At 43.8% G+C, this 25,688-nt stretch overlaps 1 protein-coding gene across 5 annotated transcripts in view; it reads left to right on the top strand.

Annotated features, from left to right (window-relative positions):
* Window positions 1-364: 364 nt before the first annotated feature.
* RAF1 (Raf-1 proto-oncogene, serine/threonine kinase) overlaps window positions 365-25,688 on the top strand; it is a 1,232,906-nt gene continuing 1,207,582 nt past the window's right edge. For 3 of the 5 annotated variants that reach the window (XM_069643946.1, XM_069643945.1, XM_069643944.1), the window contains exon 1: window positions 1,194-1,332. The gene's annotated coding sequence lies outside the window, so the exon portion shown is untranslated. Of the gene's footprint in view, window positions 384-1,096; window positions 1,333-25,688 lie in introns of those variants that run through there. The other 2 variants (XM_069643943.1, XM_069643941.1) reach the window with 2 other exon arrangements.

The following is a 25,688-nucleotide window of genomic DNA, read 5'->3' as shown; positions in this document are numbered from 1 at the left end:
TCGCTCCCAGTTCCACTTGCTCGTCATCAATGGCACCCTCTCTCAATCGTTTCCGCCCAGCTCCATTCTTCTTCCTCCACCTCATTCTCTTGCACACCCGTGCCCCTCATTGCATCCTACTTGGAAACGTTGCACTCTCATCCTTGCACCCTGGTGCCTATAAATTCAAAATGCAAAGAACAGCAGTAAACTCCAAAAGTATTGCCTCTGCCAATGCTTGTTTCCTTTTGCATTCTGGGTCGTGTAGTCGTGGATTTCCTCCATTCTAAAACCAGGACTACAAATTCCGGAACGCACAGGGGTTAAAAAAGACACTAGGAGCGACTCACGAATGAAACTGGGCATGTTGGGATGATTGAGGGTGAACATAGTGATGAACGCTGGTAAGAAGCCTGTATGTGGTAATGAATCCAGTGTGTGAGCACACTGGTTTTTATAAACGCTGGCTGTGATGATGGAATCTATCGTTTGTGAACGTTGGCTACTTGTATGGGTCTGGTTACGGAAAGAATATGGTGGCCGACTACACTGAATATGACATATGCCAACATTTAGACAAGGGGATATTTTGAGACAAAGTACGGCCGGAGGGTAGAAGGTGCCTATTTTGAACGAGATCTTTGAAACAAATCAGGTCTCCTCCGAAAAAGGGGCGATCGGCATGTGTGAAAATTCGCCGATGACATGTTATTTGAATGCCTTGGTGGTAAGGTCGTCGCGGTCTGAAGGGGAGAGGGTCGGCCGTGCTGATAAAGTTAGCTGCTGTGGTAATCTCTCTGTCAAGCGTTCGGTTGGAAGCCGCGTCCACCAGCGGACTCCGACTAAGGTGGTGCAGTCCTTTCTAGTAGGTATCCCGTGCGACTCCCGCTAAGGGTCTAAAGCTAAAGCTGTGGCCCGTGGGCTTCTCCGACCCTCGGCCATTTTAGACGGACAACGAGAACCTTCCCAGGGAGCCTGAGGAAGCCGCGTCCCGGGCCCTCCTCCTGCTGTAGCCTCAGCCACTACAGGGCGGGGGAGGGGAGGAGAGCGGGCGGCGCTAGCACTGAACGGCGGCGTCGGTTGGGGGAGGAGGAGGAGGCACGGCGGCGGCCTCCGGACTGTGACTCTGGCCGCCCAGGAGCTCGTTGAAGGAAGCGCCGCTTGACCGGCTGGTGTGCGGAGCCGGACTCGGGGGGTTCTTTACGCGGAGGCAGCGGCGGCCTTCGCGGGAGGGGGTCTTCCCGCACCTCTCAGCCCCGTCTGTTTGTCTTCTGCTGTCGCTGTTTCTTGGATTCTGCGCTGTCCCAGGAAGCTGTGTCCGGCCCCTGGAGGCCGGACTGTCCCAAGGCCGAGGTGAGTTAAGCCTCACACAGGCTCCCTCTGTACGAGCCCACTTCGAGCACCAGGAAAACAACCGAGACAGTCTGTTCGCCTGGGCGAGCTCTTCAGCACTCTCTTGACAGTTTTCCCATCTCTCGCTCTTCAGCCCCCAGGAACTGCCCTGCCAACCTGCACGGGGCCCGGCTGGTACCTCGCGGGGCATAGTTGGGCTCAAAACATTGACAACAGAGCAACGCCTAACACCATTGGGGTATGGTGCCAGGGTTTGGAAACTGCATGTAAAAGCTTTGTCTCCTTAAAAGTGCATAATTGCTCCGCGCAGCCTCCGGGACATGGGTGTCACGTGAAGTGCAGACCTGACAGCCCAATAGCTACCTCTGCCTCTTCAGTACTGTGTCCATAAGCGTTTCATTACTCCCCCTCCCCCTCCCTGTGTTGCTCTACTCGCCCTACTGTTAGTACGCCCTTTTGGTCCTGCGTTCCTTTACCCTTCCTGTCCTCACTGACTTCCCAATGCTATGTGTATTCTACCACCATCCCCATGTGTGCCTATCTGCTTCTTCACCCCATCACCCCTTCTCTGTGCTTTTGGCAGTGGAATACCTGGAAAGGGGGTGGGGGTGTTGAGGGTGGGAAGGCGGTCCCTCATCACCTCTCCTTTTAGACCCAAAGAGTCCATTCTGGCCCCTACAAAGTATTGACATGGCATTGACCGGTACCGCATGTGCAGCCCCTGCCACCACACCGCCCCCTTGCACTTCTCCAGCCCCTTGAAGCTATCGTAGTTGTAACTTCTGGCTTCATCATGCCTTCTGCTACAGCTTCGAAACGCCTCCCACAAAGTAGCTGTTTGTCTTCACACATACTTTCTTTAAGAAAGTTGCTTTTGCATTAACGGAGTTTGTTTTTAAGTAGTTTGTTTCATGTTATGTATAATGCAATACGCTCAGGGAGAGGAACTCCAATATACATTACCGGGGGATATCTCCATGTCAGTTGTTAAGCGACTCTACTCGGGTTACACATAGGATTTGGTGTAGAGCGCCGTATGCATGTGGTTTTCATGACCTCTCTTTTAAATACATTTTGTATTGTTGTGCACCGTGCATTTTATATGAAAGTGTATTTTTCTATTTGGCGAAACATGAGTTCTATGATCAGGTGCACGTTGTTTACGTTTGTATGCATGTATGTGAGTTTATGAGGGTGACGTGTCACGTGTGAGTTGGTCCCTGTGACAATTACTGGCTGATTTGGTCCGTACATATCCGCTCTAACCTAACATGTGTAGAAACGTATAGTTGGATGGTGTTATGGGCCTCCTCTCGGGACCCAGATAAGGGAGCGCGAGGTGACGTGTGATGGAAGGATGAGGGAGAGATGCACACTGTTGTATTTTGGTGTTTTTATGTTGTCCCAAATTTTGACGGCATTATCTACAGACAGATGACGACAAGCAGTCAGTGAAAGGGAAATGGCCAAGAGAAGTTGGGCATTTTTCGTTTTTCAATAGGTTTGAAACCCCGGCATGTCACATCGCTCCCCGTTACTGCCCAATCAAATGCCATCTACTCCAGATGAAACGATTCAGCTCACTAGTTTACTTTTAAAATATTTTCTTGCAGGTGCTGCGTCGCCCCCATCAAAAACGCTGGTTACAACCGAAACGCATTATTAGATAACAATTAAAAGTAAACTGAAGGGGGTTGGGGCATGAGCTTGCATATGACTGACTAGTCTAATAACCACTTTCATGGAACTTTCAAAATGTCCCGATATTTCGAAATGGGGCCTGATTTCGTTGCCAAGAAACAGGGTTAATTTAAACAGTAAATGCATACACGGCGCGCTCTACTGATGGCGCGAATGGTGGCCGTGGCGTTCGGATTGATCATTTCGGATAAACACTCGTCTCAGTGACAGTGCTCTCATCGCTGTGAAATGAAAGTCATTGACTTAATTGAAGAACAAACACGGCATAATGCGCAGCAGATGTCACAGCCAGTGCTTGTGTCCAGGAACACGCTGTGCAGTATCTTGCAGATAAATACATAGAGATTATAGACTCCAGACAAAGCAACGTGGGACTCCGTCAAAGCCACTTCTATTTGTCTTGAAATGAAATGTCTACTATGTGTTTTTTAGCAGCCGTTTGATAACCTGCTATAAAAGGGTTCCCAGGGAATGGGCGCATTCCTGGGCTGGCTTCTGTTTATCGAGCCATCGGTGCCTTCATGTGTGTTCTGAGCTGGCTGAGTTTGCTTTTGGGTTGTGTTAATATGGAGGTTGCAACACACTTGTTTCAATTTATTTAAGGAACTGTAGACCAAGGGCTCTTGTTGTGTTTGCTTTTCAAAGGAAGGTACAAACATGATCTGGAATATTCTAATGTTCTTATCCTTCAGCCTCGAACGTTTTTCTAGTACCACGTTTGGTAAGGTGTGCCAAAACATTTGGTGTGTCCAGCAGTGTTTGGTCCTAGCCTCTCCGTCTTGTAATGGCAGGAGACGAGGTCGGCACACTGTCCTGTTCAAAAATTCAGTGTAGCATGATTCTCAGAGAAACGATGTTCATGATTTTTTTTATTTTACTGCATCAAATCACCAGCATAGTAGTTTCAGAGCCACTAGACTTGCCCGAATAGGTGTTGTACTGCCCTCCACCAGTGGCATCCAGACGTTTAGTCTTCAGGAGGAAAGACCATGGGGAAGGTAAGAGGGTGGCAAAGGAAATGGATGTTGGAAATGCAGGGATGCAGGGAGCAAGGGATGGCTGCAGCAGGGAAAGAACGGTTTGTGATAGCATGGGTGCAAGTTCTGCAAAAGGGAGGAGGTAGGTATGCCCTGAAATATTATGATCATTAGAATTGTAAGTTAGTGCATACTTTAATGTTGGAATAAAAGAGTGACTCCACAGTGTGCCCAGGGAATCCTGGAAGTGTGGTTGCTTATTTGCCTTGGCATCTCTGTGCATTGTATCCCAGATCAAATTCCATAAAGTTATTTCCTTGACTGCAAACCCTGAACCAAGGGTGTCATAGTCAAGAATAGGCATTTTATAAAGGTGAATATTGGTAACAAAAGGGAATGGTGGGGTCAAACAAGTACAGTACAAATAAAATTGCCTGGCAGTTAGATGTGACAAGGGTTATTATTGAGATGTTCTGTGTATGCTAGACTTTATTTTAGTCTAGGCGAGACACAGGGTTGTCTTATTTGGGAATAGGCTATCAAAGTATGGTAATTCATAGCTATCTATAATGAGGATACATACCCAGCGCTCCCCATGCAGGATTTGTCCATTAGGCTGCAGGGTTTGCATTTGCCAGAAGATGGGATGAATGTATCTTCTGTTTGTAGCCTTAAAGAGCCTGGTTAAGGTAACACTTACTGCCACCAGGAGCTACGTTTCACCTCCCAGTAACGGTTGCCATACTTACCTGACATTAACTCTGCTTGGGAATATGTATTAAGGAGCATTATTCCTCCATTTGGATGACTTTTTAAAAACGCAATGGGTCATACATTATAGGCAAACTGGTATAGTGCATCTCATGTAAATTGAGGTATGGCATATATTGATATTTGCTAGCTCCTTGATCCCTACATGTCGCTTCTCCTTATTAGGTTATGCCTTGTGAGAGGTGGCCTGAATGAAGCAGTGTCTTGTTCCTACTTCATGAGTTTTTATTGCAGCATTCATTAGAGCCATGTTGTGCTTCAGTAGGATTGTGGAACAAACTGGCATCGGTTGTAACACAAGGGGGTTTACCAGCTGGAAAAGGGGTTTGGGAAGTTGGCGCTAGGGCTGTTCCTCCCTCTCTCTCAACTCCCCTGGGATTTCCATCCTAGCCCAGGTGTCCTAGCCCCGGTTAGTTTCTACAGAACAGTAGCTCCTACTGTCCGTATGCTAACTTTACCGAAGCAGTAGTCCCAGAGACTCTAGCTATACATCTTCCTCAGGGACTTCTACACTACCACAGATGTTAGTTCGGGAAGGTGATGTATGTGTGCCTCCTTATCTTATCACCCCCTTTCTCTTTACTCCTTCCCCTTCTCTCCTCCGTCCTACCACCTCCACCCACCTTTTCTTCTCCCACAATGTTTAAGATATTAGTACCTTTTCTACCTGCCACCCTCTCCTCTTCTCCCTACTTTCCCCACGCTCCTGCACCTCATCCTGTTTTACCACTACTAAAACTACTTCCTTTATTACTGCTACTATTGCTCTGGTTACAACCTCTCTCCTTAGACTGTCCCTCTACTACTACACTATATACTGCTACTACTTTATTTTGACTTCTATGTTCTCCCTACTACTACTCTCTGACTTCTACACTCTCTCTCTACAACTTCCTCACCACTGCTAGCGTTCTTTGTACTACTACTTCTACTGCTCTTCTATCCATGTAACTCGGGGGATATGGTGCTCTGGTCAACCCTTAACTATACCCACTATCACTACACTCTCCTACCTCTACACTCTCTCTCGAATATCCTCACTCACTCCTCTGACACTAACTCCCACAGTCCTAGTCCCACAGTCCTAGTCCCACAGTCCTAGTCTATCTCCCACACAATCTTCAGTCTTTCTCGCTCGCCTCCTAAACCCCCCTTTTCCTCAATGCCTGCACTACAGTACACTGCACACCACCGATCCCACTCTCTCTCAAATACCTCACCTTTTCAAATTCCTCCACTTGCCTTACTCAACCTGGTCTCTTGGCCCCTCTCCAACTGCAACCTCACTCATACAACTCGCACTCTGCTGCTGTCTGTTTTTATAGTCGGTGCTCTGTATGCAGTGACTGCTCCCCACCCCCACGCCCTATTGGTTGCAGTGCTCAGCTGATCTTGTCCAACAATCAGAGCCTCCCTTTTCCCCAGGAGGAGGACTACACAGCTGGAAGATTTTAAAAAACCCACTAAGCCCTCCACTTTCCAGCACGGTTTTAAAATCAGCCTGGCGTTTCTCTGTTGTGCTGCTAGTCTGCTGCAAGTGCTGTAATTGTGAGATTACGGTAGTTTGGATCCGGTCTGAGTTTTTCTGGCGGCATGCAAAGGGATTCTGGGAGTTGCGCTTCTCAAAAAACAGAACAGGGGACGGAGGCATCGAGATGTAACTAATGGCATGAGTATCCTCATAATTGGCACAAGAGGGGGGGGGATTTGTCCGAGATCAGTCCCCCAACTCCCACTGTGTAGGACTTGTTTTGTTTTAGAAAGCCTCCTGCTCCAGGACGAGAAGGGTTAAGACCCTGACCCCGTCACAGCTCGATACCCAGGTGCTGCTTTCAGCTACTGCTCATCAAACACTTTTTTTAAAATTAATTTAAAACATTTTTAACCCCTTTTAACTGAGTGAAAGACCACAGAAGATGTGCCACAAACTGTAGGTAGGGAGGGAAGGGTCAGTTGGCTTTCCTCCCGACAGTCTTCCACCCTTCTGTTATGTTACCATGGTTTGAGGGTTCCCATGAGGACATGACTTGTTAGATTTCCTGTGCAGCGCTTTATGTCACATTACTATCTCCTTACCAGTGGTAATGAGGGGCAGGGAGGGGCTCTTTGAGGTTGCAAGCCACAGCATGAACAAAAGTGTGCCCAAAGATCAGCAATGAAGGGCCCCTCAGCTAGCTAGCTAGCTAGCCAGCCAGCCAAAGTGGAGACAGGGAGTGTGAAAGAGAAGTGGATGTCCTACAAAAATGCAATCGCATGCAAGAGAGATGGTGAGCTGGGCAGGCTGTAAACCCGGAAACCCTTCTAATAACCGTCTGGAGTGGTTGTATGTCAGAAATGCAAGTGTGCGTCTTTCAAAACTCCATGGAAAAATGAGCACGGTGTCTAGTTTTCATCTTGGTAAAATGGAAAAACACTGCACCAATTGACTACTGTAATCAGAGGACCAAGGCTTGTCTTTTTGTGCAACATTTTTTAAGGACATGAGCACATCTTTGACTGAGCAGTGATCAGGCTTTTACGCTTTCCACAGTGCCAGGGTACCGCGAGCCTGGGCATGTTGAAACTGTACACAAGGAAGCAGGCGAGCAAAGCCCATCTCATCTACTTAACCTTGTGCTGTAAACTCCGCTAGGAATCAGTCAGGTTCTATAGATAACAAAGTTGGGAGGAAATATGGGCACTTTAAAATCGAAAAATAACTCTTATTGACTCTAACCGGTTCAGTACGTGCTCATTCAAGCAAGCTTTTGTTATAACAGCAGAATTCTAATAACCTTGTGACCATGCATAAAAATGTCATATCTACATAAGTGCTAAACCCACACGAAGTGTTGACTTGACCAAAAGAAAAAAACAGTGGGACTGTGAATGAAGGCACCCCTTCTCTAAAATGAAAATGCTTGACAATTGGTTGCTCACTGTTTTGTTCCTTGTGACGTCTTGGTCATTTTTCGTGACTTCTCCCTAATGAGTTGTCTGCCACTTAGAGTTAGATCAGTGATTGGCCCTGTGAACTTGGTATTCCAACGCTGCAGTGGTTCATCTTGACAGTAGAAGCTTGTAGCTCCTGTGTTACCATCACTCCGGACTGTGGCTTATTTGACCCAGCGGTCCTCGCTCCTTTCCGTCCCAGGGGAAGAACAATTTAGCTACTGATTGGACTCCTTTCTGAATGTTTTCACCTTTTTGAGATCTCTCTTCCCATCTCCCCTTTTTTTCTGTGATTTAGCGTGTCCCAGGAAGCGGTCGTTCACATGCTGTTTGGGGACATTGAATGGCAAGATTGCTTGCACTTAACATAGATTTTAATTTTGATCTTGGAGGAGGTGGATTATAGTTTCTTGCCAAGTAAATTAAGAACTGTGGGATTTTTGTGCGTTTGATTCACATAGTTGGGGGAGGGATGCACTCGCTCTGTTTAGAAAATGCAAATGCACGGCTGGCCAAATAGAATTTTCATTCTGGTGGAGTGCCTTGGATCCATTGGGATTCATGTACATGCTGTCCTTCATGCACAGACAAGACAGTTGGATTTATAGTTTCTATTGTGGTTGGGCATAATTCATGAACAGTACATGAAAATATACATTGTAATGAAATGAACTAAAAGACAAGTCTCAAGGTGAAAAAGCGTTTCTAACATTCAAATTATAAAAAGTGTACTTAATTGAATTTTGTATTTCGTGATTGAAGCTCTGGTTAACTGGTTAACACCCCATCTGAACTATTCTTGCTGAGTATTATCATAAATATGTGCTTATGTGTTTATAAAGTGTGAACCTAGCTAATGAAGTGCTGTAGAAAAGGGAAGCACCACAGGATTACAGGAGGCTGCAGGGGTGGCAGAGGAGCTGACCTGGGCAGAGGGAGCAGTGCAGGGACTCCAGAAGGGGATGTTATGGTTGAGTGATCCGTGATTGAAGAGTATGGACGCAAGGAACCATTAATGAGTGCTTTTATGATTATTACAAAGTTATACACAAACATCTGTAACACACCTGTCAGAAATAGACGAGGCCCTAACACAGATTGATCTCCCTAATTTAGACACTGATGCCGCAGATAGGCTAGAGGCACCCGTAATCATAGAGGAACTAGTGGCAACCAGAATAGTTGCGATAGGAAAACCCTCAGAGTCGGATGGATTGCCCATCAAATTTTACAAGGAATTCATAACAGATGTGACACCCGCGTTGCTAGCTATTTTGAATGAAGTGCTAGATGCAGCAAAATGCTACATGCAGGCACAATATTGGGAGGAAATGGTTAGCCAAGGATGACTCTAGACACGAGTACGCCAGTGGCCTGTATGCTCTGCATTTTTGCCTGACCAGAACAGGCTAGACATGTCAGTAAGCTGAAAGACCTAGCATGTATCCTGGCAAAACGTAGAATAGCAATGGGGTGAAAAGCGTATAAGATACCTGAAGTGCAACTATAGTGGAGTGACCTGGCAGAAACCTCAGTGTAGCAGGAAGCAGCCGGCCGAGGCCAAGGAGAAAAGAAAACAGATCTCGACTCCTGGAGATGCATAGTGCAGGAATGGATGGCCTCTGCGCATAGCGATAATCTAAATAACAATAAGTGTCCTCCACCATCAGTATATTAAGATGAACGCATATACCTAAAGTTGATGTAAGATGTTAGAACCATGCATGTGGAATAGGCTGGAATGAGGGTTGGGTGAGTTGGTGGGGGTGGGAACACACAGACATAATTGAATAGACATTTTCAAGCAAAGTATGCAAGAGTCAGTAAGGTCTAAAATCAATAAAAATGGTTTACATTTTTCTTTTTTAAACTTCAATATTAGTATTGTTAATATGCCAGATGAACTTTATAGCCATTCTACCTTTTTTCTTTTTTTTTTAATGCATCATTGTAGTTGACCTACGAATAAACCCGAATACAAGAGCAGCTGTGCATATGAAGATAATATAACTGAGGCTCAATGTAATCCTATTGCTTAGTTCTTAGTACAATTAGGTAATCATTAAGATTGTTCTTTGGTGAAATTATTTGGACTGAATAATGTAAATGACATTTGGTTTTTGACACCAATTCTTATTTAAATTTCTTTTTTTAATATAGTTTAAGTGGCCCTTTGTGTGCATTTATGTCCCATTCCATTTATTTGTACTTTTGTGTTTGTGTGCGCTTCAATGCCTGCGGGTTTTGGCGCGGTATACATAAATAAATAAAAATAATAACTCGGGCATGTATGATATGCTCTCAATTTCAAAAACAACCCAGGCAAAAAATATCCTTAATATTTGTTCTACATAGAGTAAATGTGGGAGCCAAGACACTCCAAGACACTCCATCATGGTTTTAATATCATCTGTGTTGTATGTAGTTCCATTTAGCCTTATGTTTACTATTACATTATGGAGTTCTGGGGCATACAAATCCTTGGAATACCCTCTGAAATGCTCCAGTCACACAATTTCTTCCAAAGCATGTTACCGTTTACCTTATCAAACAGGTTCTCAAAATCGACATGGGATGCATTCAGTGGTCTACAGTCCCCCGGCCCCCCCTTAAGAATCTTTCTTTCCAAAGAGTTCACTGTGGTTTAAAACTATGACCAAGAGCTGGTGTGATAGCAAGCAAGAATCTATTGTTTGTCCATTCAACTAATTATTTATTTGAGCAGTATTTTAGCTGGGACATACAGTAAGGCAATTCATTGGTAGTTGTTTGGTTATGCACATTACCCGTTTTAAATTATGGAAATAATAGTACTCATTAGTCTTAACTGATATTCCAGTGTACTAATTTCAAGGAATATATGGAATATATGGTGTAAACTCTAGGCCCAGTGTTACATATACCATCCAGGCCCGTAGCTCTTAAACTTTTCAATTTGCTAATTTAAGTCGTTTGTTCCGCTAGGCAAGTATTATATTTCCGTTTTGATAATTACTGAGCCATTAAACCATTATCTTGGACATTGAACACATAAGTTATGTTTGAAGTCCAGGTTGATGTAAATATAGAGTACCATCTTTTGGGATTTGTCACCCATTGCATTCTTCATTATGTGCCAAAATCTTCGAACGTCGTTATTACGGATGATAATTAACATATCTCGCCAGTTGCTCCCAAATTGTTTTTTTCTTATAAAATATACACCGGCTGTGATAACGTTGCCTCCTTTTCTTTATCTGCAATAATCCATATTGTCAAATAAGATATCTGATAATGTGTTGTGTGATCCGTCTTTTTTGCTATTATTGTAGGGTCATTGTGACTGTGCGTCCTATTCTGTACATGAGAATGTTCTAGGTATACCATAACACTGACTGTTTACAAGAGTAATTTTATCCAGTTTTCATAGACCTCTGTAAAGTTACTTCCCATCTCCCGACCTACGTAAGTAAACTCTGTCAGTAAGTGAAAATAATTCTAGTTCAAGATCGCTTAGCTTGCGGTTGTTCCATGTAATGTGATTATCAGCAATAATAATTTGTATGTCCACTGGAGTTTCTACCAGCCTGTTAGTTACCCGTGTCTAAATGTAATATCAAAGGAAAATGATCACCCACTTGTCTAGGAATTATCTGATGAAGCATTTAATCAAATATAAACACTTTCCTAAAATTAACATATAATCAATCCTGGTAGAGAGGCTGCATGATCTGTAATGTTTCCTCTAGTTCTTCCATTGATTATTCTAAAAGGTAGCATTCCTAATTGTCCTAACCAAAACGTCCCCTTCTCATTAGATTGTTCTTGGTGGAATGATGACCATTCAAAAATGCTAACCAAGTATTCCTTATCTTGGTCTCCCAGTGTAGTTGGATATTTGGCATTCAAATCACTCATAATGATTATAGGAACACTGGGGTGATCCTTCAAGATCCAGCCAACTCCTGAATAGAGTTCCAAATTACAACTGTGAAAATTCTCCACTAGTATGATAGTATAGTGTTATGAAATTGACAAATCACTCTAGATTATCAGCATCCCTGCAAAAAGATTCGGATTCAGAGTACAAAGATCACTTTTGGAGAGAAGGACATTTCTGCCTCCCATAGGTTGACTCAGTAAGCCCTGTGTCACGATTTAGTGGTGGGATAAAAGACAGCACACTCTGTGGTTTTATTCTCCTTTAACTTTAACAAAAGGCATAGATTCACTGGTAAAACTCTTAAATCTTCTTGTACTGGTCACGCTTTCTGAAACAAGGGAAGCACAGTCTGTGATCAAGTGAGCTTCTTTCTCCTTGCTGCAGGGGAACTGCCCCAGAGTAGGGATCTAGACAAGACAGTTCTTTCCCCTTGTGATTGTCTCACCACTGTTCTGCCCAAAGTTCTGTCACTTCTCCTCTTGTTGTTGTCTCTCCAGACCCCTTTCCCCACGGTCTTAATGGTGGACTTCCCTTGGGCAACTGGGCAACTGTGTAATGTCTTTCAGTTTCTGCACAAAAATGCTCTCCCTTGTTACTTCACGTGCCTTCTGCTATGTCAGAGCGTATTCTGTCCTCACTTGCTTTAATCATTTTCTCTTTATTAACATGGCTCTTTACTTAACACGGGTGCTTAATTCACTCGGGTATAGAACGTCGGTTTCACTTTCTCTTTCTCTCTCAGTTCAGCTTCCCCATAAGCAACTCGCCTTGTCAGTTACATGCTCTGCAATACGCTGGTGGTGGCCGCGGACGATGACGCACCTTCCCCAGCTGATTGAGCCGCTGCAACTAAGGGGATAGACACGCCCCTTCAGCTGCTTCTCTCCGGTGGCGGCTAAATTATTGGCCTTAACGCCACCCCGCTTCAGTGTATTCACAGAGCGAGTTGGGGAGGCGAGCCTTGTAAGCTTCAACGGCAGTCTCTTTTTTTGTTTTTTTTGTTTACTACGCAGCAGACTTTTTCGTTTTTCAAACGCACACTTAGCGCTACGGCCTTCAGTCTCTTTCATATAACGCAGTCCAACGAGGCAGACTAACATCCAGAACGTCTTCTGCTTAACCAAAATGCTCTTACGAACAGGGCTTCCATAATTAGTACGCCCACTCGTAACTGACCTTTTCCAAACCAGCTGATCCCTGTCAAACGAACACACCAGTATGAGAAAAAAGCACCCTCGCAGCTGGAAGTACATTGCCTACTCGTTGGATTGACCTGTCCATCTAACCCCTAAGGACCACCTCCTTGTATTCACCCTTTTACCCTTTCAATGCTGTGGTGCCTGATGTTGCTAGACAACTCCTTCTGGCTCGCTCTCTTGGGTTCAACCCTTTCAAACTCTGACTTGCAGGTTCCACAATGGTGATACAAAAAATCATCCAAATGTAAAGTCTCCTTTGTCCAAAACTCTTGAAGCCTGAAAATATGAAGGTCAGTCAGAAAGAACTGAGATGGTCCTTAGCTTATAAAATGCCAATGGCCCTTGTCTTCCAAGACAAAATTGTCATGTAAAATTGTCAAGTTCATGGGGCAACTATTCTGAACGAATCAAAATGTGCAGTCGAAGTAGGGAAGGAAGCCACTCCCAGTGAGATTTTTCATCAGCATTCTTCGTAGTCCTGACATTAATTAGTATTCATGTTTCACAGTGGCCTTCTTGAGCATATTTGTTAGCCTACCTGGTCCCTCATCAGGTTACGTAACATTGGCTGGTCCTTCTAGCAACTGCTCTAATGTGTGGAGGGAAAAAATAAAGTACACCCAATACATTTTGGAAATGTAGCAAGAGACAGTCAGTTTACTACATTTCAATGCAACAAAATAACCTGCAGCATGTCGAACTGCAATGTACAAGTCAGTGGTTTTGTTCACTTTTGAGCGCTGACGATAGACTCCTAATCAAAGTACCTCATTGAGGCTTGGGGAATGATACAATCCCTGAAAACATGTTATTTCGTTCGTCAGGGAGAAATCTCCTGCTTATCAGTTGTTGGTGTCTGTTGCACTTGCTGCTGCCCCTGGTCATGTGAATTAGATTTTTCTGGAAACATCTTCCTCTGAGGTAACCTTGAGGTCCATCTGCCACCTTCTCCAATACTTGCCATCCTTGTCTTTCCCATCCACAAATGTAAGTCCAGCCTTTTATCCGGAATACTGTTGCTAGTGTCCTCCCTTTACAATTTACAGGTGCCATGGCACACCTAGCAATGTCAGTATTTTCATAGTGCCAGTGCCCCTAGGGGCTCTGACCTCCATAATATTTTCTTGCTACTGCAGTTGTTCTGTTTGTTCATTAGCAAGGGTAAAAACAAAAATCAAGATGCAACCAAGTAGTAAGGCAGGAGTTGCTTGCCATGTCAATGCTCCAAATGCGTACAGTATACGTCTTACTCGCCAAGAGTCGCTTATCACTAGCCAGTGGCTAGTGCCAAGTACACATTTTGAGGCCTAGCTGACGGTTGAATGCAAAACAAGGAGCATAGTTTAATATGCCCACAAATCTTTTAATGCCTACAATGCCCCCTATTTTTGTTTTCAGGATAATCCCACATATGGATCCCAACTTGCATAAGGTTTCAAAAGAAGTCATAATGGTATTTCGCACTAAGATAAACAGAAAGGTGACTTTCAAATCTGTTACCAGATTATCTGGAAATTCCACCAGTTGAATATCTGCAGTAGTTATCACTCTTATTTTTTTTTTATCACTCTTATCAGGGCAATGCATAGATTAGCTCTAAAACCATGACCCTATTCAAAGGCTTGAAGTTTTCATCAGGATTTTTTTTTTCTTCAAAGTATAGTCTTAATAAAGGATCTAGATATTTACAATTTCCTTCAGTGTTCTTTGCACAATTATCAGGCGTTTTCCCTAAATTCCTATGTTATCTGGGTTATACCTCTTGGATTCTCATGGCTGCCAGTACGATCTACATTTTCATGCACTTGAGACTTTGGCAGATTATACTCCAACAGTAGTTACCTTGAATAACAAGTTATTCAAAATGATGTCTTCAAAATTAACTATTTCATCAATTATCATATGCGATTCGATATGGCGGATATTATTCATACTAACACCTTCCTTTGCTATCTGTCTGAATTCTGCATAGTCCACATCCTAAAAGTGAGATGCTCAGTCTATTGGCTTTTTTTTGTTTTGTTCTTCTTTTGTGGCTTTAATTGATCAGATTAGATTTATGACTTGGTCCAAAAGTATTATTTTAAACGGCTAAACTGTATGAAGCTAAAAAGTCATATAATTTAGGTAATGATGAGATGACCTAGTGTCACGGTGTACAACGATATGCACTACGACTACCTTCATCCCTTGCCAGCATGGTCAATGGTGAGGGGTCTTGGGAGTTATAGATCAAAACGTTTGGGGAGCCACAGGTTGCAGAACCCTCATTGTGTACTGCTTTCAGCGAGTTATGTTATTGGGATTGTTACCACGCACTACAGCCATTTTCATGGTGTCTAGGCGCTCCGATCTATATCATTTATCACTCTGCTGTAAGCAATTGCCAAACAGTTTAGAGAAGATGTTAACGTGGCAATGCTTCACCTTGTGCATTGACAAAGTAACACAGCCCAATAATATCCACAGATCAATTTCTAGGCTTTATATTTACCAGATGTAAGGCAATTATCCAGTTGAGTTTAAATTGGTAACGAGGGATTCCTGAAATTGAATGGCAGCAAGAATATAATTGTGCTCCCCTCTTGTAGAGCACAGGGATAATACTTAAACATTAGAATTATCAGACTGCACAACTAAGCTACATGGTGTGGATGCTATACGCTCACTAACTGCACCAGTTCGAAAAAAGACAAGGCGTCACATTCCCAAATTGGTAATTTTCCATTGGGCCTTCCTCTGTCACTATGCTTGGAAAAAAATGTGTTAATGTTGCCCTTGTATAGATCGATCACAAAGTCCTGCAAGTAGCTGGATGTAAACTTCCTAGATATGGTTTTACCTGTACGGATATGGTTTTACCTGTACGAGAAAGACCTGTGATTAGATCAGCAATAGCAAACGACCTGTGAACTTGCACCATTCTGTTCTGTACATTTTATTTGGGGTCTGGAAAACACTATTGGGTCTATATAATTATTCAAACATGCGCACATTTATTAATTTCTTCTATGTCTTTTTAATATTGACAAACTCCTCAGACAACAGATTTTTCAAGTATTATTTTGTCAATCACTGCATGTTTGTTAACAGCCTTTAAGATGCTGTGGCGTAATTTCAGAGCCATCAGTCTGCCAGGCTTCCGTGAGACTGATGGTAATATGCTTGGTCCGTGCTACTGACTCACCGTGAAGCCTGTTTTTATGGCAAAAGTTGATGGGGCCCAAAATCCAACTTAAAATGAATACAATTGCAGCTTTTGTCGCTAGTATCTGACAAAGCATTGTGGTTATTGTAGATATAACAATGTAAAGCACTTCAAAGGTTCTTGACTCCTATCCACGCGCGTGCATTGCCTTTTTTAGAAATTGTTGGTTAAAATCAGGAAATTGAGCAGCAAGCCATTCCGAATTTTGGCAAAGCAGTCTAGTTGCAACAATGTAAACCTGATCGGAGGGGGATAGGAGGAGGCATAAGCGATGAGTTTGATGGCCCTTGATTTCAGCGAGTTACATACATCTCTGCATGCCCTCAATAAAATGTCCTGTAACCCTCTGATTTGGCTCCTTAGTCCAGGCACCAACCACTAAATTGTGACTAGCTTGTGGTTAAATGCAATGTATCTGAAATGTAACTAGTGAGTAAATGCTGACCAGTCTCCTGTTAAGGTTTCACAGCAAACCTTGAGCCCAGTGAGTTAAGCTATGTCATAGGAGGGAAGCGAAGCACCTTTCCACCCTGTCCCCCCACCCTTAAAAAAAATCCAATGTAATGCTATGTAAAATTATGCTTTTTCCACTGTTCTTTTTTTTATTTTTTGAATGTTTTATACATTTTGTATTTTGTACTCTTTTTAAGTTTGGGGATCAGCCTGGCATGGTATGATAGTGTCTTTGTTTGAGGACACCCCCCCCCCCCCCCCCGGGGAGCACTCTTCCATTGCATGTGCTGTGCTTGTCTTTAGACATCGTGGAGGGGAGCATGACATGTCTCCTGATTTTTATTTTTTTTATTTTTATCAGCATGCTAACTTTTTTAAATATTGAGAAGGTTAATTTGTCTGTTGGTTTAGAGCAGTAGAGAGTGGATTACGTTAATAAGCTATAATAGAGGCTGCCAGTCATCTTAGTCTAGCCACCAGCAACAATGTAGGACTCCTACACTTCCATAACGCAGATGTGCCACCAAAGCATGTGTTTTGAGAGGGAAAGCACAGTGAGAATGGCAAGAAAACCAATATGAGCCTGTTAACAATAAATCTCTTGAATGCTGTATGGCCGCTCTGGCTCCTTCCTGCATCCCGCCCTCAGTCCCTAGTTTGCCTTCTGGAACAGGGTTTGGGTTGGCCTTGTCGGGTGAGGAATGCCACAGGACATGGGTTTAAAGGCTGGCTGCTCAAGGGGGTCCCAAAGGCCTTTTAGCTGCTCCCTCCACTTATTTCGTTCAACCGATCAGCTGGAATACTCATGGCTCTAGCCACCTCTTCAAGGTACAAGGTAGACCGCCTTTTTGACAACTTGGCATAGTACTCCATTGTGGCTCTCTAGGAGACATGACTGACTGAGCCGGTGGTGGTCGACAGGTGGCACTTTATTAATAAGTTAGTCACCCAGGGCCCTAGGGGACACCCCAAGGTTGGGCTGCTGCTGGGCACTAAGAACTTTCTTAAAATGGCAGAACTACCGACTAGTTCCCCAAACAGACTAATGGGGGGGGGGGGGGATTACTGTGCCTCTTGACGGGTATTGCAGGGAAGTTGTGATCACCCTAACTGTATGATCCTCCTTACAGACGTCCCCATGCTGATGTTGTAGCTTAAACTGAGAACTTGATAAGTGGCCTAAGCTCTTGCATCATCTGCAGGGTTTTAATTCTCGGATCCCAGGACCTTCTAACTCGTCTTCTGATCTTGGATCCTCTTCCTCCCACTCAGCGGAGGACGGCCTGCTTGCCTGCTCCTGTAAAAGGGGCTTGGAATTGGCTACCTTATTGTACTCCATCAGCTTCTCCATGATCAACAGAGCCACCCTAGCGGGTAACTCCCCGAACTGTACTCTATTTAGTATTGGCTCTAGTAGCATCTTGGACTACGGCTGCATTGCTGGTAGACGTGGTAGTCCCTCCCTGCCTTGAGAGCGAGCACTTCTCCCTTGTGATGTCCCTGAAACCTGGCTGAGCCATTGCTGGCTCTTGAACCAACTGGGGTACCAATGGTTAATTCAACTTTAAATCGCATTTCATGGAGTGAGCAAAGACTGGAAGAGGCCTTCCCAGTCTATGTGCTGCTTTGACCTCTTTTGTTAATCGCTCTACTCTTGAGGCTTCCGGTGCTTCTAGTGTTTTCCCCCACAAGGTGACTTTGGGCAAGTAATCCTATCCTTGGTCACCTCTATCTTTAGATGTAAAGCATCTAGCTACCAGCGCCCCACTTTCCTTCTGCATGCTCACCAGCACTCCTATGATATAATCATCGTATCTAGGAAAAAGAATCTATTGGGGGAACTCTGCACCATTGCGGGCACCAAATCGGACCCTCAAGTTTGCGCCTCTTTTCTGAACAGGGATGAGCTTCTCCACCGGAAATGGCTCAAACAACACTGGTATGCCCAGGACCGCTCACGCGGGCATAGGCTGATCTACGCTCCCTATGTAAATGACATGTGCCAATTCTGGAACTTGGCCTCGGGTGAACACAGTGAGCGTGACTTGCTGGGTGTAACTGAGTGGGCATGGGTTGAGCCCTTGACTGAAATGCTGGGTGAAGACCCCTCCACCGCGAATGCCTGTGCTCTTACCCTGAGCAGATGGTCCTACACGCATTGCCCTGCAAACATCACCAAGATTATTGCTAGCTGTAAATCCTTGTGAGCCCCTGGCCCTGATGGCATCTGCAGTGATGTCCTCAAAAAAGATTCCCCGCTTGCTAGGGCTCTGCATTAAACTGCCTTTTCCACTGGATCAGAGAGTCTCGATTGCTTCCACCCTCATGGAGAGACAATATAATTGTCTGCATTTGGAAAAACAGTGATCAATCTCTACCCGGAAACTATCGCCGCCTTACGATGCTCAATGCCTCATCCAAAATATTCTCTTGGATGCGTATCTCTGACTTCTGGTCTTGGACTGTGGAGTCCAAGCTCATTCCCTTCAACCAGACAGGTTTCCGGTGAGGCCTGAGCACGACTAACAACTACTTCCCACTCCAGTTCATTATCCAACAGGCTTGGTTTAATCAACAGTGCTATGTTTACACTGCATTAATTGATTATAGTGCAGCTTTCGAATCTGTTAATCCTAACGAGCTCTGGCAGAAGCTTCCATCATGGAACATTCCATCAGGCCTCCGGTCTGTGATTATCTACACACCGAAACCAGGGTAAAGATCTGGCTGGATTAGTCCGGTACCACTTTGACCTGGATCCTGACGTCCCGCAGTCTCAAGCAGGGTTGTATTCTTGCCCCCCTTCTGTTATACTTAGCAGACATGGGCCCGGGCTTGGCTAACTCCATTTCTATTCCTCCCAAATTGGAGGATCTTCCCCTCCAATGGCTTGGCTACGTGGACAATATCATCTTGCTTGACCTTACTCCTGCGGGGTCTTCATGCCTCACTTGATGCTCTGAGGAGATACTTGGATTTCATGGATCTTGTGGTCAATATCAAGAAGACCAAGATCATGGTATTCCATCCTCCTGGATGCCATAAAAACACGGTCCCTCAGCACCTGGAGGGGTCTGTCTGAAGGTGGTTAATGTTTACCAATTTCTTGGAATCCACTTTGATGAGGGTTTTGTGGCGATATCAATCTGACCCAAGTTAAACTCTGGTGCTCCCAGGTGGTCGGAACTCTAGGAAAAATGACTCACTCTGGTGGCGGCTATTCTCTTGCTATTTTTGTCTTAGCGACACATGGCTAAGTCCAGCTCCATCATGTATGGCACCATAGGAAAGCACCTCGGTAACGAGGAGGGGGTGGCAATACAAGTAGTAGTACTCTTTTGAAGAAGGGGAGAGAAAAAAAGGGGTTTTAATACAAAGAGATACACAGTTGTAGGACAACTGTCCTTTTACAATAGGTAGGAAGCGTGTTTTTTATTTTTGACTAATAAGTTTGTAAGGGAGGTGAGTCATGTATCAGAGACAAGACAGTAGACTGGACGACTGAAGAAAAACACTAGGAATACGTGCTATGGACCTCTAGAGAAGTAAGAAGGGAGTTGTGTAGCATGATCACGTGGAAAGTGAGCTTTCTGTAAGGGAGGTTGGTAAAAGAAAGCTGAGGATGAAAGCTAGTCTGAAGTAAGCGTTCGAGTGGGTGCTCTTGTTCTAACGGATGCCTTGAGTTTAGTTAGAACAGTGTGACAGAAGAGGCAGAGCGTTCCAATGAGAAGATGCTAGAAGGGTGAAGGAGTGGAAGTGAGAGGGAGCTTTCGAAAATGAGGCAGGAGAGTAGGTGTTCAGATGAAGATCGTAGGCTGCAAGCAGGGGAGGATACATTAATGGCAGAGGACAGATTTTTGGGTTCAATGCTGTGTGTAGATTTGAAGACCAGAGTTGGAAATGTGTATTTGGCTCCGTTATTCAATGAGACCGCTGATTTGGTGGCGGTACGAGAAAGTGAGATTGAGCCGTGTGAGGTAAAGGAGAATGTGAACAGCAAAGTTAATAATTTATCAAGGGCTGAGAAAGCCTAGTCATGCAGGCCATAGAGGATTCTGGCACAGTAGTCTAGTTTGGAAAGAATGAGCGAGGTATGACAGGGTTTGGTGGTTGAGAAATGGAGAAATTGGCCAATTTTTCTGATAAGTTGATTCTAGCAGCAGTGGTGCGTTTAGATATAAAGCAGGAGAAGTTGAGAGGGGTGAAAAATGACTCTCAGATTGTGTGCAGAAGAGGAGTAAGGTAAAGATGTGGGTGTGCAATGTAGTTGAAGTCGGCATTAGAGTGTGATGTCATCCAGTATTTTACAGAAGTCAGTTTGAGATTCTTGATGACAGCTCATCAGTAAGGCGAGTAAATGAAAAACACATTTTGATTGTCATTGGTAAAGAGTTGATGGGAGAGGCCAAATGAGCTTGTAACAGTGTGAAGAGCAGAAGTATAAAGGTAGAAAAGGAGAGGACCGAGGGCCAAGGGCCAAGCCCTGCAAGACTCCACCAAGAGTGGAGTGTGAGACAAGATGTTGCTGTTCCAGGAAACGAAGAACTAAATCCACGGAAGAACCTTGTCTTTAACGCCCAGGTGAAGAAAAAGTGGAAGGTGCAGTTGCAATTGTCAACAGAATAGAAAGGAGCAGATGAATCGACATGGAGAAGAGGTTAGCATGGTGAGACGAAGAGATTAAATTGTTCACATTCCATAGTACTATTTCAAGGTCGATAGCCTGCTTGGATGGGATTTCTGAGTTTATGAGCATCAAGGAAATTAGTGAGGCATATGAACACAACCTGCTCAGGCACTTTGGAGCAGTGAAGGAGAGGAGAGACATGGCGAAAGTTGGCTGCAGAGTTGGCGTCCGAGCCGTTTTTTTCAGAAGAGTTGCAGGGCGCTTTTTAACAATAGCAGCCAAAGGTATACCAGCTACGTTATAAATGCAGGACACAGATCAGTCATTAGCTTTATGAAAAAAGAACATGCTTAAGGAGCATAGATGTAGAATTCGGATTTGCAGCATAGAGTATGAAGGTTCTCAAACATGGAAACACAAGTAACAAGAAATGTACACCTGTCATTGCATAGATGGCAGATGCAGGTTAGAAACTACCAGCAAGTGCACATATCAGGATTTGGACTAGGTTAGAAGAATGACATGGTTTTCAAGCGGTATTACTGTTAGCGAGCAATGAAACCAATGACACTATATGGTGCACACTAAATCAGTGATTACTAAATGATATGGCATTTATAACGCGCCTATACACAAGTGTTTCAAGGCGCGATGAGGCAAGGGAGGGGGGCACAGAGGAGAGGGCAATCTTACTAGGCCAGGTGTCATTCAGATCGTGGAAGGGGAAAAGTGCAGGGGGGAGGGGCCGGGTACAGTGCAGTACATGGGATAAATCTAATAAAATAAAAGCAATAAGTAAAATGTGTGGCCAGCTGGTGGCAGTGCAAGGGTCAGGCATCGGGTGTCATGTGCTGGTAGGGGACTGTAGGGATACAGTGAACAGTCCTCAAGTGCCGGGGTTGCCAGGGAGGCAAGGCAGGTGTGCATCTGGCGTGGGAGCGGACCTGGGCCAGAGATCAGAGTGTGGCCAGGTAACCAGTGCAATTTCGGTTTCTGCCAGGATTTCAGCAAGGGAGAGGAGGAGAGAAGGTTTTGAGGTGCTTCCGGAAACGCAGAAGATTCTCAAGTTTCAGGGAGGCTGTTCCAGAGGGAAGCCCCGGCCGAGGCATCTACCACCAACTTGTTGCTTGGAGAAGCGACTGACCCTGAGGGAGTTGGAGGCGCTTTAGCCAGTTAAACTGAGTGTGGTTTTTGGAAGAGCACCCTGAGAACGAAATCATTCCTAAGGGCTTGCAAATTTAAATTTAAGGACTGGTTAATTGAGTTGCCCAGGATCATACATTTTAATTAAGGGGTGAAGCTATTATTTGAGCCCAGTGTGCAATTTCTGCACTTGACCCACTTGTTTTCCAGTTCTTGTCACATAGCAATGTGCAAATATTGGTGAATTTTTGACTTTCATTAACTGAAATAACGCACTGTTTTGTAGACCTTACTTGGAAAGTAAACTAATCGCATAACCTAAATGTTATGCTGAAGCCTGAATGACTTTAGCTTAATGTTCACCATCAAGGGAAGAATAAAAGTTCCAGAACACGAATTGTTGCGAGCCTAAATAAATCTCATCTGGGTTTTTCCATTGCACCGTATTTTGAAACTTTAAATACACCCAACACAGACTTTTGTATTGTTATGATGTGCAGAAGAAGAATTCGAATTGTACAAAAATGCAAACCACGCGACAAATGAGCAGACCGGAAAATGAGCTTGCCGCATGCCTGTGATATTGGGTTGGTTATTGTCTGTCTAGGGCCACTTAACATCAAATGGCATACATAAAAGGAAAAAGCAGGCAATGGCCTAAGCATTTCACCTGAATGTGAGAGCTGTATTTTCACTGACGGACTAAGCACTATATAGTAAGGTCAGATGATTTGGCCAGAATCCCTGTATCAACTGGGGGTGAAGTCGGAATATGAGCCTCAACTGTTTCTACAGTCTTGAACTCTGCTACCTAATCACCTCTCTCGAGTAACACTTATTGCTCTACATTGGGGTTGCTGCCAATTTTTAGGAATAACAGAGCTTTAGAAGTGGACCATACTTGCTATGCGGGTTCATTTTTATATTTAGTGCTGGTACGTTTTTTTTCTTTTTTTAATTTTTTTTTATGACGCCCCAAAGTATATGTACATGCAAGTTTATTAACCTTAAACATTAGAAAGGCCGTCTACCTTCCAAGAATTTGGTACTTTGATCTGGCATATGAACAAAGATCACTATAACTAGTGTCCAACACACTGAGCTATCTTCTCAACCAGTTTGGCACTAACATTTATCAATAGGTATTTCAACTTTGGTTTTGCATGAGGCAATATTTTGTCCACACAAATCGTATGTACTGCAGCGACCCAATAAAGCATTACATGATTAATTGCTCTGAATTGAATGCACTCGTCAACAGCAGCCAAGCAGCAGGTGTATAGCCTCCCTAGCCCACTAAATAAATATCCTGACATGTAATTTGTGATTTTTTTTTACAAAGTGGGTAGACTTCTTTGTATCAGGCAGTCACGTGGGCCTTTTGCCCTCCCATAAATAACTTTCTGTCCATAAGAAGACTACAAGTAGCACGTTCACAAAATTTGATAAATCCTGGGGCGTGGTGGGTGATCATACAAAGGTTACCCAAATAAAGATGAACACGCTTTGGCAAAGCCAAACGTTTTTCATTTTTTTGTAGGCCAACATGTTGCCCATTTGATATATTTATTCCAGCTTTTATATAGTGACATTTTATACTAATCATCCCGCTGTAAAGAATAACATGTAACCTCTGCTCTTCCTTTTCTCACCAGAACAATAAGCGGTCACTACTACTATTTACATTTTCTGAAAGAAACCAATTGAGATAAGTGACAGTAATTCGCGGCATTTATGTTGAAGTACTGTGTTGCTTAGACAGTGGCTGAAGGCACACTTGGTTAAGTAGTTTTCAATTCACCAGAAGTTGCCCGATACCTGCAATTAACCTGTAACGATTCTTGTATATACTTTATAGGCATAAAGGGGTGTTAGACAAGAATTCTGTGGACAGTTCCTTGCTGGTCATGGTAAAATCATACATGCATCATTCTGCAAGTGCCAAGACCACATGTACTTTATATTAAAATAGTCACCTGAAGAAGAAAGAAATACTATCACTAGCACACACCCTCCCCTTCAACCTCCTTGTGCCTTTTCATTCGTTTTTCTCATTTCTATTCTACTCCTGCTTCTTTTATATTCCCTCCCTTGCCTCTCCATTTCCTTTTCACCACAGAGCAAGGTCTGGTTCATCCCAGATTGTGGTGTGGTGGCGTTAAAGCTTGGGGAGTCCAGTAAGTCGTGCGTAAAGCAGAGCTGGGGGTCTGGCTTGTTTTTCAGAGTGAGCCAATCTGGCAAAAGATGCATACCTTCCCACCCTCAAACACAAAACCCATACTTGTCATCTTTTCTCCTCAACCCCAACAACAAAAAACAAATGCCAGTCATTCTCTTTCCTACTAGCTATACCTGATATTTTTCTTTTACTTCCTCATAACAGGAAACCTATACCTGGCTATCCCAATTTTAGAAAATACACAGCAAAATGAAATTAAACGTTTCATCCATGATTACACACTTTCTGTAAAATGGGATTTGATCCCACTCTGCACATTACACACTTGACCACACATCTTCTCATCTCTAGTTGTTATGAATGTGTTAATGTACAGATTAAAAGATCTTCAATAGTGCTGGTTCATATAGATAACCGTATACAAACCACAATATGAGCAAACCTGAAAAACATAATAAACGTTATGTAATGCAAAAAGAGTATTATAGGTTTATTTTTAGCAATCTGAATGGAACTGCACACGTACCAGAATACAAAGTATTGTCCGTCTAAACAATCCTGTGTGTTTTGCAACGGTCCTTTCAAGATTTAGATGCAAACAAAGTCCATAAAAAGGTTGCTTTACCTTTAGTCATTGTTACAATGACTTGTAGCTTGTTATCTCTGCACAGCTTCTAGTTGGCTTAATTCCTAGGGGAGCTGTCCTTGGTTTTTCAGACAGCATAAGTGGGAGCAACAGGCAGCACCCATAGGTCCTAGATAGTAGCAGATTGAGGACAAAAACTGAAAGGCTGTGTGGCAGATGGAAAGCCTCTTATTTAGGCAAGAATCCCCCTTGGCCAAGACCAGTGTGACCTCCCACCGCCTCATTCACAAACTGGGTAGTATGTGGAGACCGCATGGCCACTGCTGTAGCCCAGGGTGAGAGTAAAGAAACATGTCCTGCCATATTTCTTATACAGTAAAAGTATATACCACTGCCAATCCTTCTTGCCCACCAGAAAATTAGTACTTCATCTAATTTGAGGTACTTCAGCCTGTAGTGTGAACATTATATACAATAAATATTTGTATTATCTTTGCTGGATATAAGTGCATCTTTTTGTGTTGTGCACATTTAACTAAATGATCACAATTGTGGCAGCCAAAGGAAATATGATCCGTTTAAGTAGAGTGAGTTGCCCAGGATTGTGTAGATTGGTAAAGTTTGGAAGCTAGAATTTTTGGTTACTCTGACGAATCAAG

The sequence above is a fragment of the Ambystoma mexicanum genome, chromosome 2p (genome assembly GCF_040938575.1).
Source record: "Ambystoma mexicanum isolate Mex_15411 chromosome 2p, UKY_AmexF1_1, whole genome shotgun sequence".
NCBI classification, from domain to species: domain Eukaryota; kingdom Metazoa; phylum Chordata; class Amphibia; order Caudata; family Ambystomatidae; genus Ambystoma; species Ambystoma mexicanum.
Note: the sequence above shows the minus strand (reverse complement) of the source record. Positions and strands in the feature narration are given on the sequence as shown.